At 40.1% G+C, this 17,024-nt stretch overlaps 1 protein-coding gene across 6 annotated transcripts in view; it reads right to left on the bottom strand.

Annotated features, from left to right (window-relative positions):
• RIPOR3 (RIPOR family member 3) overlaps positions 1–14,324 on the bottom strand; it is a 55,225-nt gene extending 40,901 nt beyond the window's left edge. For 2 of the 6 annotated variants that reach the window (XM_072878905.1, XM_072878910.1), the window contains exons 1-2: positions 14,163–14,310; positions 5,533–5,600 (exon numbers count right to left, since the gene is read on the bottom strand). The gene's annotated coding sequence lies outside the window, so the exon portion shown is untranslated. Of the gene's footprint in view, positions 1–5,532; positions 5,601–8,521; positions 8,563–13,882; positions 14,037–14,162 lie in introns of those variants that run through there. The other 4 variants (XM_072878908.1, XM_072878907.1, XM_072878906.1 and 1 more) reach the window with 4 other exon arrangements.
• Between the last annotated feature and the right edge of the window lie 2,700 nt (positions 14,325–17,024).

Raw genomic sequence — 17,024 nt, 5'->3', positions numbered from 1 at the left:
ATCAAACAAATGAAGCACAAAGGAGACCTTGTCACGGATCGCACACTAATGTACTGTGCCTATTTCTTTTATGGAAATTTGTTACTTGGAATCAAGGTTGGCTGTAAATCCCACTGTAACTTTTTGGTAATGTTGTAATAAGAAAAGAATCAGCGATTGCATATAACCAAAATCCCCATTTCCTTCCTTTGCCAGTATGTGGCATATTCATATAGCCACACGTAGTTTCTCCATGCTTGCCTAGATCATAGCTCTTCTAGTTGCTGTGAGTACTTTTGCACTGAGTTTTGCTTTCCTCTTTAGGGGAAGGCAGAGAACAATTCATCCATTATCAGCTGATTTATGAGCACAGGGCTTGCTGCTAGCTCCTCTGGTTTCAATTTCAAACTTGATGACAAACTTGCAAGCCCGAATCATAGATTCAGGAATGTGGCAGGCTCCACACGCTAGCCTGACTTGCAGCTTTTTCAGCTTTGGCAGAATTTGAGTCTGCAGTTAGCTACATTATAATGAATACTTAAAAACAAATTCCTAACAAGAGAAGAAGCAGATGGCGCTGAGGGAGAGCAATTTACAAGTGATGAACAGGCTCTTCCATTTCTGACAAAGGAAAACTTGCCTAACAGCAAGGCACTGAATCCTACTAATTCTGTCCTTGAGAGGTTCCTCCTTCTTAATTAGGAACCCCAGGGAACATTCTTCTGTAATACATATCTCATTCTCCTTGTTTTCCCCAATCTATGCCTGAATGTATGTTACAGATAGACTTATCAGGTGTGATCATGTCTCCATCCATCAGCTAATGCAGGAGCCTCCTAAAAGCCTACTTCCAGTTCAATTATGAAATAAGGAAGGTCCTTTATCTCAGCCTTACAGTTGTGGAAAGTCCCAAGTCTAAGCTTCAATAGAAACCACCATGATGGATAGATATATGTTTTGATTATTACATTGAGAAGGATATATTAACCAAAACAGATTACAAACTTCCAGTAATAGTGAAATTTGATGTTCAACAGTATGTGGGATGGACTCTGATATCTTCAAAAACTGAAGTCTCTGAATCACAATATACCGGTATGTGTCCTGGGGCATGTTTCTGAAGTGGAAGAAACTATCTGACATTTAGTTGTCTGAACAAGAAAATTGTCCCTTTATTAAGAATTAAACCATTAAGTCAACTTCCTATGGCAACCATGTTTTATTCCCATAAATGTTACCAAGACAATCTTGTGCCACAGAAATAATGAAGCTGCTAAGTTAGGATCAGTATCCCATAGAACACTGGAAAAAGAGGAAAAGTATACAAAATGTCATATAAGAGGGAAATAGGAGAGAGAAAAGGTTTATGTTTTAAAGCAAATTATTTTCTTTAATGCTGATTAGACATAGACTTAGTTTTCTCAAAGTCAGTATTTCCACTGCTGCTTAGTAGATCTCGGTACCTATCTTAAGATAATGAAAGAGAGTGTATTTTTTAGAAAGAAATATCAAAATCAAGACAATTTAGAATGTCTCTCATTGGCAAGCTAACAGCTGAAGTGGCAAAATATTATTTGTTGTGTTTGAACATTTTACCTAGGCTGAATTTACCCAGCATCTTCTAACACAGGCTTGAACTCATTGTATTTTCTAACAAATTAGGGTAGCTGTCATAGCAATCCTAACACTGTGTTCTGTACTAATGTTCCCTTTCTGTAGACACTCCACAAGCATGTAAACTTTACTTGTGGAAAAAACCAAGAACCTTTGAATACATGTAGATATATCTGTACTTTCCCCTTAATTTCTTACCAATTCCTAATACATATGCTCTGACGTTCATGGCCCACATTTTTTATGCTGTTATTCTCTGCTTTTATTTGGTTTGGGTTTGTTTTTAATGAGGTGAACTTTGCACAGCCCAACTCTAGCTCCTATAAAATCTGTGTCGTAAACAGCCAGATTAGTGATTTTTGTATGGAAAAAAAAAAGGTCTACATACTAACCACACAGCTGTACTGGGAAACAGATGTTTTACCCCTTTTAAACTGAACTAATGAGGACGGGAATATGGAACAGGTAGGTCAGGAAAACTTCTGTCTAGATTTTTAATTTGGAATTATGGAAAGAGTACAGAAAAGACTGGTGCTTCCACATAAGGGGAGGGGAGAAGGATGGTAATTCCAGTGATGATGAAAATTTGCACTGCTACACTAACTTCAAGGCACTTCCACTTCGCAGCCCTGTTCATCCCAATGTCAGTTCTATCCACTTAACTCACACAAGTATCCCATGGAGAGCAGGCCAGATCCTCAGTTTATATGAACTGCCGTAACTCTATTCAAATCTATTTACAGAAGTCCAGGATTTGGCTCTATGTCTCCTTTGCATTTAGCAGGTGCGAAAGGACTCTAACTCACTTCTTTCAAGACTTCTGTAAAACATAAAGTAGACCAATTATTTAGGATCAGATGCTGTGAAAACCGTAACTTCTGATAGAAGTTGGACTAAACATGAACATTTTTTAAACTAACTTTCCCCATCAGTGTGTTCTTGAAATATAAGGTGTCTTCTGCTGCTAGTTGAGAAATAGATAAGGTTTTTAGGACCATGGCTTCTCTGCCCAATCTTGCTCCCATCAAAGTCACTGGGAGCATTGCCATAACTTCAGAGTGACGACGAATAAGACCTTTGTAGTCGTGAATTGGCTCTCACACTGGAAAAATGCATTAGTGATGGCTTTCTACAGAAAAGATGCATCAGGATTTCCCTCTGGTTCCTAGCTTAAGCTTCTTTAAAAAATTATTCTTGATTTGTCTTTGTATGCTCTTCATCAATACGCTCCCTTGCAGTATAGAGCGGGTCCCTTGCACTAAGCCACAGCAGCAAAAAAGAATCTTCTGCTGTATAAGGCTTTGGGAGACACAGTCATTACATGCAGAGGAAACTGGGTTTAGTGGGGCCCTAGTTCCCCTGGGGACTACCATAATATAAATTATTAATAATAAAAATAAACATTGGCTAGCTTGAACTTCTCTTCATTCCCTTGGAGCTTATTTTTGTGACAGAATTAGCTAAATAAAGCTGGCTTCAAAGAATGCTTAATTGCAAGCAATCCAAACAAAACAAAATGGAACTAATTGGTTCTTAAATATTAAACATTCAAAAGGAGATGGCTTAGGAAACAGCTGAAAGACTAATGTATATTAGGATACATATGGTGAAGCGAGCAGTTAAGCAAAATGCAGTCTAAACCAAACTACATTTACTTTTAAAACAGATATTCAAGTTTTGTCAGTCTGGTTCTGCCTAGAAGACAACTTTGGATTATTTCAAGCCTAAACAGAATTACAGCAATAGTCTTTTGAAAATTATAAAATCAGAAGAGTCAAACTTGTGTACTGACTTCTGGACATAGTTTGCCCAGGAAAGACTACAAAATCTACAATGATCATTACTCCATGGAATGCCCCTTAAACCTATTTCAGCCTTAAAAAGATAGCTTAGCGAAGACTACTGTTTCAAGTGTTTTTTCTAAAGCAGTTGTTTTCCTGGAAGCTGGGTAGGGAGAGCTCACATAAACAGTTCTGACAACACATCTCTAAAGGAGAGTGGTGATGCCTTCCATCAGAATAACTGGTTGCAGGTCTGCCTTGGCCTTCATAAACTTCCTTTCTTCAGCCCTGTGTTTTTGTTACTGCTATTTAATTCAAATATTTCACAGTCAGCAAATAGAAAGAATCTGTTTGGGCATGTGAAAACTCCCTTTTGAGATTCATTAAAGGTTAATACAGTTGCCATGCTTATTTCTTGAATCAGAAGTATTTCTAGCAAGGCCAGAAAATGGTATCTCTAATGTGACTGAAATTTGTAAACAAGAAAAAAAAATTCTACATTAGAAAGGAGCAAGAAGTAGATAAGTTATAAACAAAATCATACAGTAAAAATAATTTTTAAAATTAATTAGTGGTAGAAGAATTTTTCTTTGGAGGACCACTATGTGCTGTGACATGAAATCAGACCAGTGGTAAGCCATTGAAAGTGCACTGCCTAATCAGCCACACGTTTACTTTCCCACTTATCAATAACTGACATTAACAAGACTTCTGCCAGAGATAAATAAATTCCTGGAAATGTCAGGCTCTTCTACATCACCCAGCCCAAGCACAAGAGAGCTAGTCACTGGAAAAACAAAGGCAGACATAACTGGAAGTGCTAAGCAGAAGTTGCTCAGTAGCAGGATCAGTTGAGATCAAACCACTTCAACATGTAGGCCAAAAGCTAATCTAATTTTAACGTCCCTTGAAATGTTATGAATATCATCAACAAACACAGCTAGAGTCACTCATGAAAATACATTTCAGTTTTGTGCACAAAAAAATCAATCAGCTCTCTGTCTCAAACTTCTTCAAAGAGTGTGAACCCAATTGTTTGTTCCCTGAGGACTCAAAAGCTTTTACTGCAACAAGCAGTCACATCTGCTTAGTGTTTCATATTTTTCAGCATCACAAGGAGTTTTTCTTAGACCTTGGACTGGTTTACTCAGCATCTGTGTGTAAGTACAACAATAAAACTCCAACAGAAGAGATAACTGAGGTCTTCTGCCAGTTTGTTTCTACCTCTCTCCCCAAAAGACACAGGCAATCCTGGCAAAAGGAGTATTTTATATGAGTATTTTGCCAGCATAGCTAAATCTTTATGGGTTTCATTTTTTAACATTCCTCTTAGTGCTCACAGCTATGCCAGAAACTTTGTAACATAGATTTATACAGTTATACAAGAAAGCTTTGTTGTTTTAATACATCTAGTATAGTTTTGAAAGGTATTAGTAGCCTGCAGATAATGTAAAAAAAACCTTCGATGTGAACACCTTCTGTGTATCTATACTACCAGCACCTCACTGCTATCAGTATATTGGTATTATTTACTACAAAAGTTCTCCTAGAATGAGCAGAGCCACTCGGCAAGCCTGTGCTTTCTGTCAGCATAGTTAAAACTATCCCTCAGACTTAAAACGATTAGTACTAACACATGCACAAGGTTGCTGTGCACTATAACTGCTTCTATACTTGCATCTTTTGCTAATTCAGCCATGTTGGTAAAAGAAACCTTTTTTCACAGTCCTTACTCAGTTTAGCTGAGGGCAAGAATCTGTAATATAGACAAGGATTGAACAGCTGTAGAGAGGGACTTATTACTTGTGTGTCTTTAGATACTGCAAGGAGTTTGCTAGTACAGACATACTGCTATAAAGCATCAGGGAAAAGAATAAATTGTGTTAGTGTACAACACTGCCATAACAATATAGCTGCAGAAGCTTTTAAATCATGTGGCTATATCATTAAAAAAAAAACCTCAAGTGAGACAAAATTATAGCAGTACTATGTTTAAGCACAGAACAAAGATTAGTATGACTACATGGCAAGTGTAGAACAACTACAATTCTCAGTTTATAAAAAAATCTGTGGATAAGTCCTTCATGCCTCATAAAACCAGACTTATTTTTGTGATGTAAATTGACTTAGTCTATGTTACCCAGACTCTATTACTTACCTATGAGCCAATTATAATTGAGACCACTCTTGCAGATAGGATTGTGTCACTTCACAAAACTGGGCCCCCTGTAAGAAAGTTCTCTTAGTTCCCTTTCAACATGGAAGGAGTGAACTGTAATGCTAACACCACAGTGACTCAAGAGTGTGAAGAGCTTTTACCCAACACCAATGAGCAAAAGACTCAAGGTATCAACCAGTTCACTGTACCTACTGATCCTTAGTTCATCAGCTCCTATTGTCCTAAGAGAACAAGGACAAAAAACAGTCACCTTCAGAATGTGGTATGTAGGGAAATGACAGTCAGGTTTGCATTAAGTTATAGTTATCAGAGCTGCAGAGAGATCCAACACAAAAACCGACGGCCAAATGCATAGTCCATATTCACACAGCTGCTGCTTGATCGATAATTTAAGGAGTCCTGGTGATCGATGAGATCACCAACAAAAAACTTGGCATTTCAGGACAACACCTAGGCAAAACAGTTAACCATCACAGTATTGTGATGACTCCAGTGATATCAAAGGCACTATGTGTGCACTGATCTGCTTTTTTGGCATCAGACAGGCATGATTTGTGAAAGACATAATCATCACACATCTTGCCAGATGAGCCTGAGATGATGGCAGCAGTGTCCAGAATGCTGAAAGGTGCTATAAGCACAACAGGGATACACCTTCCAATCAACGAGGAACCATGCCCGGCTGGAGAGGCAGTAGATAGAACAGTATGTCCCTGTGATGTTCTATGTCCCCTGGCAGTTTTCCCACGCTTGCAATATGACTCTCCAACGATCAGTGCATGGATCATTGATCTTATGAACTCACATTTGTGATCCTCTACAGAATTGTCATTGAGAATGTACAGCCCAGAGAACTTACTGGCAGAAAATCACTCTTGGGTGATCTTCAAAATTCAGAAATGGCCATTCAGATACAAAATATACATGTTGACAAGTGATTCCAACAATATACTAATTCAGATCTAGAATTAAATCCAGATCCTGATGCAGTTACAGCAGCAATGGCACACAGTGCATTTGGTGTTGTAATAGAAAGATGATATTTTGCTCCATATGCATTGGCTTATTCGAGAGAGATATTTTACAATAAGCTATAATTTTACTGTATTGTAAAGATAATCTGACCATTACAGGTCAAAGTATACTTGCTTATTGCTTTAAATGAAACTAAACTCAGTCAAATTCATACATATACAGGGGAAAGATTAATCATGTATTACTACAGCTCTGGAGAAAACAAGCTAGGCTGGGCAGATGCAGAAATTATGTCTGGACTGGAGATCTTACCAGAAGATGCAGTGTATGTTCTCATCCAAAGCCTTCTCCTGCAGAGCACATACTCCTTAGACTTGTGTTTTTGTTCTTGAAGAACCCAAGCTCAAGCAATTTTGAGATACTTTGCACTGCTGCTTACTTGTTTTGCACTTCTGATGTTTGTTTGCAGGCAGCTGGGATGCCTGCACTGATTTTCTAAGGTTATTTAAATTCTTCTTTATTTGTTAACAAATTATGTTAGTTGCACAACACATTGGCATGTGAACACTTCAGAAAAAGGGAGGGGCACAACTCAGCCTCAGTGGAATTAGGAACAAGATCCAATGACTTCAGCAGCGTTACACAAAGGATAGCTCCATTGTTTCAGTGGGAGTTGTGGTTAATTAAAGCAGTATTTCCCATCAGCTCTCTACATGCAGGACTCTCAAAGGTGGCATTACCTTCAAGATCACTGTGTGGGCTTCCATTTCAGACAATGAATAACAAAAGCCTAGTGACAGATTTTCATAAAATCTGAGCATATACTATTGTACTAAAAGCACGAAAAAGGGCACACAGTAACGTGTACTTATATATATCTATACAACAAACATATAGTGATGCTGAAGCTGTGATATTACTGATGGAATTAAACCGATGCAGTTTTAGACATGATCCATCCATTTAAATTGCACTTTTATGTTCCCTTCCATTGTAACAAACAGGTAACTAACTTGCTACAAATCAGTTATCTTCAAAACTTTAGAAAAGCCTGTGAACTTTCTGTATAGATCAAGTATTAGCCACATTTCCACACACAGTTACCCAATAGGTACACTCTATTGTAATAATTGCTCAAACACCTGCATATGCATTTGGAGTACCTCTCTGTGTCAAATCCTTTTGAAAACCCTGGGCCTACTATTTTAACTTTACAGATCTCATCAAACAAAATCCTTCCTTATAATCTGGAAAAACCTTCTATACTCTTTTTGTAAAATTACATAATGTAAATTACATAATTCAATTACATAATGTAAAAATTGCAGAAATTCTGTGCATAGATAAACTGAAGGTTATTTACATTCTATTTTGTCTGCACTGGTAGAAATATCAACTTATTCATGCTAACACGAAAGCAGTAAACACTAAGGTTTTAAAGAACACTGAGGTCTTTGAATTGCCTCCCTGTTTGTTTATCTGTTGAGTCCCAGTATTGGAGAATGATTTTCCCCTCTTCAAGTCTGTGGCAATTTAAATAATAAAACAGAGGTTATGTAAGTGCAGAGAATTGTGGAAAAAATGTAAGTGGAAAGTACATATTTTTAAAATGCACTTGAATAACTCAAATGCAGCTGAACTGACATTATTCAGACTTTCCAGTCTTATTCAATACTGGATTGAAACCAAGCACAAGAAATTTCAGGCCCAAAGGACATTTTTAAGAAAATTGTAAGTATCTATATTTCTAGTTTACAATGTCTGTCTGGGAAAGCTCTACTGCCTAAAGAAAGACTAAACTATCTTCTCATGGGATTAAACAAAAGGATGTGAATTAATTAAGGGGACATTTGGATCAGCTTCCGAACATAAGGACTGGTTCAGCCCTAAAGAGCACCCAAACCAGAAATCTGGATTCAAGTATCTGTGGTCTTCTAGCGAAATATGGATGCAGATTCAGATCCAAATTTTACACTGAAAGTTCATTTCTAACCTGTGCAGACACAAGCTCTAGGTCCGGCTCTGCATTCCTTCCACACCCAGAACTGGAGTTCTGCCTGAATAAGGAATGCAAGAGAGAAATGAATTTCTTATCTTTATGGCAGATCTTGTTTGGTGATGTACATGCCTGTGAACCTGCCAAAACACCAATGTGTGACATGGTATGCAGTCTAATTCCAAAACTGGTAGATTTCAAAAGATTACTCTTGTAGGACACTTAAAATAAGGTTGAACTATTTTCATAAGCATAAGTAACTCTTTCTAACTCTAGTACACCTGGATATATTCTGATTCTTCTGTTACAAACAATTTTCCTCAATGGAAAAGTGAAGATCCCAGATTTGTATAAAAAATTAGTAACAAAGGGAATAAATTATTTATTTCCAAACTGAGGGACATTTAAAAGTATGGCTAGATGAAAAAACATTTAAAAAAAATAAATTTCACAGAGGGAAAATAATAAAACAAACAAACAAATAATAGAATAAGGCTTCTTGGCATAACATTGTATGTCCATTATCATCCAAAATCACAGGGTAGTGTTATGCATACAGACGCATATGGTAAAATTTTTCCATCACTCCAAAGAGACAGGAACTTCACCCTGGCTTTTGCTAAGATAAATGCAATTACGTTTCCTTCAGCTACCCAGCCAGCAGTATTTCAAAATTTGCAGGGACAAAGACCTTCCAAATGCATGAATGACAAAGAACTGTGGAAATAAGTCTCTTTATGTGTTAATCTTGGCCTTTTTTAAATTTTCCCAGATTTTTCAGTCAATTTTATACAATAAATGACCACCAATGTTAGTTACAGATGCTGTATTTTATGATACGTCTATGATGAGACTGAAATCCTAGTGCAGACACTATTCCATCAGTATTTTTGTTAGTTTAAATTAATTTGGTAAAAAATCAGCATAAATTCTACAAGAAAAATCTCTTTTTGCAAATACTAGATGTATCCACATCTGGAGAGTTTCTGACACAATTATTACCTGTGCCAACCTGCTCTGCTGTAGCTGTGGCCTTCCTGGATGTTTTTCTCCTTATTCTACCCCAAACAGTATGCAAATCTGATATAGGATAAAGATGCTCTTCAAAAAAGTGAAAAGGTAATTCATGTTGCATTTTGTTCAGACAAATATTTTCATCATAGCTGAGAAAAGAATATGTTGAATAGAGTATCCTGTGGCAACTACTCTGAGAAAAAGAAATACTAGCTAAACTCAAGGCTTTGGCTGCTTTAAGGCTTCCTAGGCAAGATTAAATCAAAATATTTCCTATATACATTCCCTCTTTTCATCAGCATGTCAATTGTAGTAAGTAAGAATATGCTATTAATTCTCAGCATCAAAATCTGGGATTATTTTATATAGTCAAATGTTTCCTTACTTTCACAGAAACAACTATTGCTGGAAATATTTTCCAAAGCATGTTGCAAGTGGAGCTAAGTAAATCAGCTAGCACACTGCACACTTTTCAAGGAAAAAGTTTCTAAAAATGAGTCAGGATTTAATAAAAAAAAGTCTCTGAGGTACATAACTCATGCCCATAGTACAAAATTTTTCAATTTTCAACCCTGTATAGAGAATTTTAAAATGCTAACAGATGTATGAAACAAAAAAGCAAAATTCTCCCTTATTCTCTCCTGTGAGCACATATAACACACATAGAAACCAATGAGAGGCTCTAAAACATGAATACTGCTTTTACATTTTCCACTAGAAAGACAATTTCCTTGCAATTCCTTCTCCCTTTAAATTGTTTCTGTGGCAACACATCTGGTGCTATAATTCTGGGCCAGAACATTAACTGTCCTGAAAGAAGAAAGTTATGTCGTCGTTCTGGTCTGCAAGAATGTGAAGCAGAGAGAGATCTGCAAATACATGTAATTAGATAACCCTTTTCGCCTTCATAGGCACACAGAATATTAGCTACCAATACTTATGCATAGCTTAAAATTACAAGTTTAAAAATGTTTCTACAACGGTTAGAGAAAACTCTTGTGGTGCACACACATTCTATGAGCCAGCTTTTTTTAAACAAAATGATGAGTGCTTTGTTACCACTGTTCCTACCACATGAAATAAGTGAGGAAAGTATTCAGCTAAGAGGAACAAGGTTCATTCGCTAATCATAAATATAACTCTTCCTACATAACGGAGAAAGATTGATATTGATTTTTTATCATCTCCCCAGTTCTATGTAAACATTATTGTATTATCACCACTCTACAGATGAAATGTGTCAGGAGCACATAAGGCCAAAATGTCTGAAGTGTCTGTTAAATTCAGATGCCCCTACTATTAGTTACCCATACTGAAACATGCAACCCATGGCTCTCTGAGCTGTTGAGGACCAATAGATTTTACCGGCCTTACTTGAAATTATAGGAACCTATTGCCGCTTAATATAAGTCTTGGACATCCCCGCTTGAGCATGCCAGCATGCTCAGAATTTGTAGTCTGGACAATTTAGTTGTGGAGAAAGGAAAGAAAAACAAGAATAAAAGCTTACAGCCCCAATTCAGTTTGCTAAGTCAACAAGTGAACAGGTTTCTTAATCACTAATAATCCTGACAAGTCTGTTTGAAATCTTGAAGCTGTACTATATGACTATAATCCAAAGCAAGTTATTACGGTATTTTACAGTGCAACTGAGATTGACACCTCAAGATATAAACTCTACCATGGATGTTAATTCATGATACAAGGGCCAGAGCAATTTGCAAGGGCTACTGCATTCACCTAACTCAGCCTGAAGCAGCAAGACTTAAAAGAATAATGAAAGTGGATTTTTGCTACTCCATCAAGCAGATCAGGGATGAATTCATTCAAAGAACATACCTGATGAATAACAAAATATCACTGACACAGTTAATTTTCCAATAATAATTGCATTTTAAGTTCCCCATGAAACAAATTTTATTATTTAATTTAAAACAGCTAAATTCAAATCTAGGTCAGTTACATATAAATGCGTTTGCTAACTACACTTACAGTGCTTTCTGTATTAGTGATGAAGACAAGATTGTCTTGGTGTTCTGTTCCTCGAAATTACTAATGATTAAATGCCTTGATTGGCTGAAACCCAAGTTTTTTTCCCTAAAAAGTTGAAGTGAATAAAAATTATGGTTTTCAGGCATTCTGTCTTTGAAGACATACCAGTTTAAACCAATCCATGCTCAGGGAGAATAAACTGGCAACAGAAATGGGAAAGTTTAAAAAAGTGGTTAAAAACTGGTGTTTCACAAATACGTATGTCCATCTTGTACTGTTGGAGATGCCATCTTACAATCAGAATTAAACCCAGGACCCTGAGCACCTCTAGTCATTAAAGGCCAGCTGATGTCCTTTGCAAGACTTGCTGTCTGAATAATTTTGGATTGTCACCAGCCAATCACCTTCCAAAATCCAGTTCTGGCCAATAACAGCCTGGATAATTCAAGTCTGTCTGTTCCCTTTTTCTCAGCCTTTTGGCTAAGATCAAGCGTGTATATTTAACTAATATTAAACATACTATTTTACATAAAATATCTCCTTCACTTCCAATCTAGCCTTTCTACTTATTCCATCCAAATGGCATAATTAACAAACCTTCTGAGACAGTTCTCACTCCCTTGCTTTATCCTGTATAACTTTCTATACACAGAACCTCCATTTTGCCCTGGTGCACTGTAACTCCACATTATCACTCCTCAAACCCCTGAGGAAAAGACACATTAAAATCATAACTTTCCCCTCCCCATAGGCTGAGTCTGGTTTTCCTTTCTAACCATAACGGCTCTGTTCCACTTCTCAGGTTCTTTATGAGGATATTGCAAAGGAATATTTGTGAAGGAATTAGCTGTGGAAGGGAATAAAGTGATATTGGTGGATCTGCTATTACAGGGTCCCAACTCCCTGCCTGGATTGCTCCTAAGGAACCCAGGGCTAGGGCGAACATTGTAGAGCAACTGTACGGCTGCTCTTTGTCTTGACAGAAGGAAATCATCTCATCTTTATACTACCCTTTAGGGAATACCATTACATAACTCACTGTTTGGCCTATATTTCCGCGTTCTTGGCTCCATGCTGTTAACAGAAACACCACTGTTTCACTGCAGTTACTGACTGACTCGAGAATCGAGCATTAGATAGGGATGCAGGACCTGTCATCTCAGGGAAGCCCTTTAATTCCTCTAAACAGTACCCAGACTCTAATCAGAGGAAAATTTTACCAAGCTAGTTCTTCACTACCATATCATATGTGTTGTATCTCATACAAGTTTCTCTCTAGACCTGGGGCATAAAGTGGGCTTGGCCTGCCATTCAATAACAGCTCCATCCCATTTTGGCTGGTTTTGTGCAGCTTTTCCTGCACCACTACATGTGGTGCTTACATCATCCACTCTGCAGAATTCAGAGCAGCAGCATGTAAGTGATCAACTGCACAAGAAATGAATACAACAGAGAAGTTGTTTCTAATAGGCATGTTCCTTTAGACACCACATCTTTCTCAGATGTATCTCTCCATTCAACATGAAATGTTCCCTCAGACACATTCTGCATTACTACCCTTACAAATGGTCTTCCTCTGCTTTTTTTTTTTAATTAAGGTCTTTCCAAAAAGAATATGCAATGCCCCTCATTAACAGGTGTAGCTCCCATTTTACAGCTGTGAAAACACAGGTAGAGACGGATTAAGTCTTGATCCTAACAAAGGAAATGACTGAATCAGGAGTTTTGAGTACTGGTGCTGTACTCTGACTCTGGTGCAATACTCAAGAAATGGCTCAAGAAATATGTAACCTTATTTTTCAAATTCCTTCAAGTTTCTTTGGTTGATGAACAACTGAATTTCCATATGGCCCAACTTATTTAAAACACTTTTTAAAAGGGGAAATTAAACTCTGTCTGAAGCAAAATGTAACTGGGCTGTGACCCAAAACCTCAATTCGTATTTACGAACAAATAAAATGTAATCTCTGCACAGACAAAAAGAGTTAACTAAAATATAACCAGCCGATACAATGACACCTCCAAAATGCAAACGCTACAGGATGGCATAAACATTGTCCTGCTCCTCTTACTTTTCCACCTGCTCCAGCCAGGCGTTCACCTCCCAGGGGGTTCCTGGGTGTTTCCTGGCGTGAATGCGCTTACCCCTGGATAAAAAGCTACCTCACCTCTTTGCGCCGGTGCAGCCTCTGTAGGAGTTTCAGCATCCTCCGAAGCTTGCCTACTTACAGATGCCCGCAGACTCCTAAGGAGCCTACCCCCCCTATAGGTGACATGCACCCGCCCATAGGTGACATGCATCGCCCTATAGGTGACGTGCCCCCCCCTCGGTTCCCTGCAGCTCTCACCTACCGATGCGGTACCGGTGCCTCCCCGTTGCCCCGCGCCTCTCGGACACCGGTCTCCCTGCCGGGTGCCCGAAGCGGCGTTACCGACGCGCCCCTGCCCGCGCCTCCCGCCGCCGGGCAAGGCGGAGGTCGCGGCCCGCGCTCCGCCGGCGCGCAGCGGGGCGGGACGCCGCCTCTCCCCGCCCGGAGCCGGAGCCGGCACCCCGCGCTCCCCCCGCGGGGCCGCAGCCGGGCGTCCCCGGCGGGACCCGCTCCGCGGCGCTCCGCGGCCAGGTGTTCCCTACCTGCCCTCTCGGCGGCGGGGCGCGGAGAGCGGCTCCGCACCGCTCCCGCGGCAGCGCGGCGGCCGGCGGCGGCGCGGCGAGGCAGGGCCCGCCGGGAGGGCCCCGATAGCCGCCGCTTATCGCCGCTGCCTGTCACCCAGCTGGGCTCCGTTTCCAGGAAGCCGCGGCTCCGGAGCGCTTGTTTGCTGCTGGACGCCGATCGCCCCGTCCCGCTGGCTGCCTCCCTCCCTCCCTCCCTCCGACCCCCCTCATCCTGGCAGGGGGGCTGGGAAAGTGCAGCGCGGCTCCAGCACATGCCGAGCCTGCGGTCACGGCCCGGACCCTCTGCTGTTAACCAGGGAGCATCCCAAGCGCCCCCTTGCTTACTCCAGCTGTTTCGCTCCGGGCCCCGCCGCGCCGCAGGGCAGTGACAAACCGGCTACACACGCGGGGACACCGGCCCCTGCCCCCCCGTTTATTCCTCCGCCCCCTAACTCTTACCCCTTCACTTCTTCTCGGGCATTTCCTCCCGTGCCCAGGTTCCCTCCCTTCCCGTCTTCCCCATCCATTGCTCACTCCTCCTCTCCCCTTACCCCACGCTCTCTCTTCACTACCCCTTTCAAGACTCCCTCCTCTCACAACCATCAGTCTTCCCCTAATCATCATCTTTCTTTCTTATTGTCTCCTCCCTTTTTCCATCCTACTCTCCCATAGGTTTCCTATTATTGAAGACGTGCAATTTGCTGTGTCTTTGATCCTTTGTTAACCAAAGCCCGCTCCAAGCCCTTTCTGCTGCACCCACTACTGACCTCCTTGTTGCTTCTTCAGGCAGGTACTGTTCCTTGAGAATGAGCTCCCTCCTGCCAGCTTTCTAGACACCTTCCAGATAACCCTGGCAAAAAGATGTGAAATTGTGATGTAGAAAGCAGGCTGAAACCCTCCCCTGTTCCTTGCCTCACCATATGAACCCACACAATCACACCTCTTTTTTTTTGAAAAATGCCTTGCCAGGCCTTTCGTAAACACCAACCCACCAACATGGTCCTGCCTTGGGCAAAGCACCTTGGATTATGCTATGTCTCATCCCTCTTCCATTTTCCCCTATGTTTTTTAGCACCATTTCCCTGTAAGGTTAGCATGCTGATTGACTGACAGCACAGGAAGCCAGACACTCCTCATGAGGAAAATGAGCTGACCGTATGGAATCTGGACATGCTCATACAATAACTTTATTACTAATAGTGTTTGCTCCCCTCTTGACCATATTCAGCATCATCTAGGACACGTACCAGACTCTTCCATCCTGTTTCAGGAGGCTAAAACACAAACTAAAGTTCACAAAGCACCGGATGACCAGAGACAAGAACCTGTTAGGGCAGAGTTATTGTTTTCTTTTGCAGTACTTTATGAAGTTGATTAGGATTTGTATTTTTCTGTGTGCATGCTTAAAGGAAAGTCTTGAAAGAGGCAAGGGAAGATCTCTTGCACAGCTGAATATGTTTTTAAGAAGATGCACAAGGGAATTGACACACATGAAAGCGAGAGCAGTAAGAGACAAAACCAGATGGGCTGATGGAGTTGGCTGAGCAAACAACTCAAGCGCATCAGGTTTTACATATATTAGAAAGAACGGTGCTGAGATGCAAGTAAAAGTGGGTTTCATACCGGATCTTGAAACTGATTGGGGCTTGGAGCACTGAAAAAGGCAATGGTGACACACCATGGAAAAGACTAGTATCGGAGCTGGTGTGCCTAGCAAGGCAAAGCAAGGAGATGCAAATACATGGACTTGTACAGGTAAGTACATGACATATTCTAATAATTTTAACTCTACTAACTGTTCTCTTAATTTTCCTGGTATTTTGGGGTTTTATGATCATTCACACTGACTGCTTGAAGAACCACCCCCCCAGCAAATATAACTGCAGCAGTCCAAGATGCAGCCAGCTACATGTCCTGCCTCTCTGCTCAGGTTTTCCAGTCTTACAGGAGAGTCAGCAAAGCTGGATGTGTGCTCCAGCCTCAGACCCACCAGTGTGAATGGTATCAGACCAATTCATGCAGCACAGGACTTCCCTAAAACGTGCACTGTGAACTGCAGCAGTTTAAGTACGGACTCACATCTTCGCATGCCAGCCCCATAGCAGGGTGGAGCACATAGGGGCTATTTTAAATCGACTTAACTGGATTTGCAGGAGGACATTTGTCAGAACACCAAATCTCTGCAGGAGCCCTATGCAACCAGTTGACTAAAAAACCCTTACTGTAACTGTCATTTCCTCCTAAACATGAGCCTTATAATAAATTTCACAGACCAGACCCTCAGCTAATGCGAATGACCAAGGTTCCGTCACTCCCGGTGCAGATGTCCCTATTTACTTCAGCTGAGGATTGGCCTTATGTGTTTTTATTCCAGTTTATTTTTTATGATCTTCATTTGCTGTGTCTTCATCTGGTGTGTTTATGTGCCTAGTGCTTGGTTTTCATTATTTTTAACTGCATTTCAGATTATTTGCTCTATGGTTTTGTTCACATTCTCCTTTTCCACAAAATTCTAATAAAACACTTGGCTACAGATTTTCTAAATTGAATACTGATGTTTAGTGCAGCTAATTATGTAGCAGGGTTCAAAGCGAGTTCTATAATGTAACAATTTACATATTCTTGAAAACAATAGACAAACTTACAAATTATTGTTACAAGCTAGTTTCACATTCTTCTGGAATTTGCTTTAAAAATACATACCTTTAGTATTCTCACGCATATGAAAAGCAGTAAATACTCCATTGCTGGCACCATTATAATATTTACAATGAAAAAATAAAACACACTCTGATGTCTGTCAGACCTAACAGGACATTAAAAAAATGCTAGTACATTTCC

This window comes from Ciconia boyciana, chromosome 14 (assembly GCF_034638445.1).
Source record: "Ciconia boyciana chromosome 14, ASM3463844v1, whole genome shotgun sequence".
NCBI lineage: Eukaryota > Metazoa > Chordata > Aves > Ciconiiformes > Ciconiidae > Ciconia > Ciconia boyciana.
The sequence above is the reverse complement of the archived record's forward strand: the minus strand, read 5'-3'. Positions and strand labels throughout refer to the sequence as shown.